The sequence below is a fragment of the Oryctolagus cuniculus genome, chromosome 20, assembly GCF_051225735.1.
Source record: "Oryctolagus cuniculus isolate XC-2025 breed Fujian yellow rabbit chromosome 20, ASM5122573v1, whole genome shotgun sequence".
NCBI classification, from domain to species: domain Eukaryota; kingdom Metazoa; phylum Chordata; class Mammalia; order Lagomorpha; family Leporidae; genus Oryctolagus; species Oryctolagus cuniculus.
Window position 1 is genome coordinate 944,281 of NC_142886.1, and position 5,493 is coordinate 949,773.

Sequence of the window (5,493 nt, forward strand, 5' to 3'; positions counted from 1 at the left end):
AGTTCATGTGCCGATTCTGTCCCAGTTGCTCCTCTTCCAGTCCAGCTCTCTGCTTTGGCCTGGGAAGCAGTGGAGGATGGCTCAAGTACTTGGGCCCCTGCACCTGCATGGGAGACCAGGAGGAAGCACCTGGCTCCTGGCTTCAGATTGGCACAGCACAATGGCAGTAGTGGCCATTTGGGGATGAACCAATGGGAGGAAGACCTTTCTCTCTGTCTCTCTCTCACTGTCTAACTCTGCCTGTCAAAAAAAAAAAAAAAATAGGCATCATAACCACTACACTAAATGCTTTACGCCCATTTAAATGTTTTTCTTTGGCATATTTGAAAGTACTACATATGATTTTCCCCTGGTAATTCCTCTGTGTTTCTATCAGAACTCCACTGAAGGTTTCTTGTTTTTCCTCTTGAAACCATCTGCATTCTCCTTAACATTACCCATTTAGGTATTCCCTCTAATCTCTATTGATCCCAATCTCTGATTCTGCTTGACTAATTTTGCCATTTGTAATCAGACACTTCTCTTTCCAGTATGAACGTCTTCCATGACCTTTAGACTATAGTTCCTTCTCCATTTTGAATGCTTCTTTGTATCTGTTCAAATAATACCTCACACTTGATGAATCTCAAATGAAACCTGCAGCATTCATTCTTTGTTATTTGTATATGGTATTAGTACAAGCCAGCCAAGACTTAAATCAAAATAATGGGATTTTTGTTGGACTCCTCATTTTCTATCAGGTCTAATTTCAGATCTTTCTGTTTCTTTGCCCTTAAATTTGTAATCTCATTTTTTCATTACTTGATTTTATTTTTACACTAGGTGGACAGAAAGCAATCCTCCTTAATAAAGTTGACAATTAACTTCACTCAGAGCATTTTTAGCAATGCACGTTAAAAAATTCATCTTACAAATTGTTCTGCAATCCAAATATACAACAACTTGAAAAATGATGTTTAGAAAACAAAAGCCAATGTAAAAAGACAGATTAAAGGCTATGGAGATGCACCTGGACTCAAATTGAGTTTTGCCCAAAAATTGCTGTATGTTGTCATCTTGCTTATGCCTGGTCCCCATGACAGTCTGGTTTATGTAATCTCTGAACTGCAATTCTTCCTGTTCCTTCATGGATCTGAAGATTCTCATTTCCTCCTTGAATGACTTTACATCCCTGTCTTCTGCTGAAAGTTGGGACAGTATTGGATTGCTGGTGGAACAAGCCCATCACAAACTAAATACACTCTTCCTGACCAATGACTTGACTGAGCAGGTGATGGAGGAGGCTCTGCATAAGAAGGCAGATCTCATCTTTTCCTACCATCCACCTATTTTCCTACACATAAAGCATATTACCTGGATGTCCTGAAAGGAGCGCCTGGTGTTCCAGACTTTGGAGAACAGAGTTGGCATCTACTCTCTTCACACAGCCTATGATGCTGCAGCCCAGGGATTGAAAAACTGGTTTTCCAAAGGGCTTGGAGCCTGCATATCCAGGCATATCCTTCCAAAGTTCATGGCTATCCTATAGAGGGAACCACTGAGTACAATTCAACATTAACCACACCCAAGATATGGACAAAGTTGTGTCTGCAGTGAGAGAAGTTGAAGATGTTCCTGTCACTTCTTTTTCTGCTAGGATTGATGAGGAGAAAAACAAGGGTCAGCCTGAATTGTACTGAGAAGACTTTGATACAGGTGGTGGCTCAGCTCTCTCAAAACAGATAACTTTACCAGAGAACTGAAATTCTATCACTGCAGAAGCCTTTGCTCTACATACTGGAATGAGTCGATCATGCACCCTGGATGATTCTGTTGCCCTGGCAACCATGATTGAGTGAATCAAAAGACACCTCAAACTAACTCATATTCAATTAGCTCTTGGGGTAGGAAGGACCTTAGCATCGTGAGTCATAGCTGTGGCCCTGTGTGCTGGTTGTGGGAGCAGCGTCCTGTAGGATGTGGAAGCAGACCTGTACCTCATGGGTGGGATATCCCATCATGATGGTCTGGATGCTACTTCCCAAGGAATAAACACCATCCTCTGTGAACACAGTAACACTGAATGAGGCTTTCTTTCTGACCTTTGTGATATTCTGGGTGCCCACTTGGAGAACAAGATTAATATTATCTTGTCAGAGACAGACAGGGATCTTCTTTGTGTGGTATAAGGCATACAGAAACATCAAGATGATACAACCTACAGATAGCATCTCCACTCATGTAGGTGGATGTGTAACATGAGTCAGTGGAGTTGATATATCTTTCTAGAAGAGTATCTTAAGATGTATGAGGATGCTTCAAAAAGTTCATGGAAATGTTTATTTTGAGAAAACTACACAGATTAAAAAAATTTTACAAAATACACAACTTTTAACTCCATTTTCTGCAAATCTTTCTTAACTGCCCTTATATTATCTTTTCTAGTTTATCTGGTTCAACAAATGTATTATAGTTCATAAGGAAATAACTGAACTACCATAATGAAGAGCAAATATTAAGAAAGATCAATTAAAATCAGTTTACTAAAGATTATTGGGAAGTGACCAAGTAATTCTCTCCTTAGTTTAGTTATAGTTGGGATATGTTAACCTAGATATCTCTGCCATTGGTTAGTTTTAAAATGTCCTTTAAAAACTTGGAATTGAACACCTATTTTTAGGCAGTAGCCAGTTTGGGATGATATGGTCTATCCCCATGTCCATGTTCTGTAGATCCACCTAAATTCCAGTCTTTCACCTCAGTTTCAGAATCAACATGAGATTTATTAGGAGGAAGTTATTTTTAATATGATTGCTATTCATATTACTGTCTTTATTGCCTTTTATTTTATAAAAATAATCCAAATTATAACATTAGTCCAAGCCCTAATCCTTACCCTGGCCCTAGCCCTGGCCTTAGTCCTAACCCTAACCTAAACCTAACTCTATATCTAAACCAATTCTGAAGCCTAATACTAGGTCTATCCCTAGACAAAGCATTAACCCTAAATTTGGCCATCATCTTAACCATAACCCTACCTTAACTCTATACTTAGCCTAAATCCTAATTGTATCCCAACATGGTGCTTTAACCCAATCTAAACTCTAACACTGGCACTAATCCTATCCCTAACTTTAGCCTTAATAACTCAAGCATTAACCTTAATCCTAATCTGAGCCCCAACTCTAACCCTAACACTAATACCAAACTTAAACCTAACCCTGCCTTAACCCTAACCCTAACCCTAACCCTGGCCTAAAACCTATCCATAGTCCTAACTAACTATCACACGAGCTCTAACCATAGTCCTAACTCTGGCTATAACTCTAAAATTTACCATAGAACTAAATCTAACCCTAATCTTAAACTAATTTTAAATCTCACCCTAACACTAATCCTATCTCTGCTTAGGCCTAACCCTAAAACAAACTAGCCTTCAGTGTGAACTTGCCCATAGTCCTGATGCTAACTTTAATGCTATATCTAACACTAGCCTTAAACTAACCATCATGCTAACCCAAAGACTAAGCCTCATCCTAGTGATGATGACCCTAACTTCAACTATAACTATATATTATATATAACCACAGCACTCTCTATATATTATATTTAGTTATATAACCATATTTATAGCCGCATATATTTATAACCATGTACATAAAAATAAATTTATATTATATATAAAATGTATATAAAACCGTAGCTCTAACTCTATCCCTAGCCCTACACCTAAATTTATCCCTAACCCTAGCTCTATCCCTAGGCCTAACAATAGCCTTAACCCTATCTATAACTCTAATCACAAATCTAATCATAAATATAACCCTAGTCCTAGATCTAATCCTTATTCTAACCCTAAAGCTAAACATAACTCTATGTGTAGCCCTAACCCTAAGCCTAGCCCTAACCATAACCCTAACCATGGCTTTTAATCTAACCCTAGACCTAAGCCTAAACTTAACAGAACCCTAATCCTAAAACTAGCCCCAACTCTTGCCATAAATCTAATACTAACACCGACACTAAACATAAACCTAGCCCTAAATCTAACCCTAACCCCAACCCTAACATTAGCCTTAATAATAATGCTCATTCTAAATCTTAACACCAATCCTAGCTCTCATCCTAGACCTAATAATAACCCTAATACTCATCCTATACCTAGCCCTACACTTACTTCTAACCCTAAATGACAGAATTTGCATTCACATGAGCTGTCAGGGTTTATATACACTTGAGTAACTGAAATGGTCAGAGAAACAGAAAGAGAGCCCAAGCCCTTTTGTGTTTGAATGGTGCCATCATTAGTCACCAATTCTGAAAACACCCCATTTTTAAGCAAATTTTGTTAAACTTCTAGGTGTCACTGTGGTGATACCTATGGGAAGGCTTGTGGCTTAGGATGAGAAAAAACTGCAACTTGGCAAAAAAAATTCAGAAAGCATCAGTCAGTTATTGAAGTCTAATAGAGGCTTTATGAGTAACTGCCATGGATTGGCCCTCCAGTCCTAGTGTAAACTTTGTTACAGGAGGAAAGCAAACAAAATGCTGAAAATGTACCATTTGAAACATATTAAGTGGAAAAATCAAATATAGAAGGCAGGTCAAGTGAATTTTATTGTCTACAAATAAGAAAATAAACTGAGTGCCAACAGTGGCTGTGCTCTATGATGAAAGATAATATCTGAGTAGTACTTGTGAAAATAAACTGCACCCTCTCAGGAAGGCCTGGAAAAGTGATGCTCACAGTCAAGCACGTAGATATAATGGCTAAAACACTCCACAGAAAAAAAAAAACCTTGGATTTGATCCCAAGTCCATCTCTAGACAACTCTTCAAACCACAAAAGAGAAAACAGGCATTTTGCATTTTTCCCCATCAGAATAGCAGCAAAATATGCAGTCATGGGAGCAGAGAGGAAGGGGAGGACTGAGAAACAGTGAGCAAACCTAAATCGGTTTGTGATTTAATGGTGCTGTGACTTTGCACCTGTTCTCAAAACTGCCCATTTTAAAATAACTTTATCTTTTTATCTTCTTGTGGTGCATTGGCTTTGGGAAGTGGGTTGGCATGGGGACACAGGAAGTCACCTGGACCATTGGCCACCTTGTGGGCTGCCTTAGATGCTGGAACTGAAGGCATCAAGATCAGCAATGGGGTCTAGCTCTGAGATTAGACCCAAGAACTCTAGGGCTGGCCAAGGTATCTCAGCTTCCCAGCAGGTCCTGGAGGCTGGGGTGCCTCAGCTTGCCAGGCTCTGCCAGATTTCCCCAGGTGCCAAAGTCTGTGCTGCAGGACAGGGTGCTGATGCCTCCCTGCCCCCACTCCTGACCTGCTCCCACCACTTGCCTCATAGCAAGCAGCGCTGGTTTCTTTAATGAATTCACTATTGTGTACATGGCAGTTTAATTTTCTGACTTTGTGTTTACTCTGAAACCAGATGCTATGGAATTATACGGACTTATATTTACCCAGAGTAACTGAAATGCTGTTTGTAAAAATTCACCTGGGTAT

The 5,493-nt window shown here is 39.4% G+C and overlaps 1 pseudogene; it reads left to right on the forward strand.

The window, feature by feature from the left end:
- The first annotated feature begins 1,045 nt into the window (after positions 1–1,045).
- On the forward strand, positions 1,046–2,168 carry LOC100357451 (NIF3-like protein 1 pseudogene; annotated as a pseudogene).
- The last annotated feature ends 3,325 nt before the right edge of the window (positions 2,169–5,493 follow it).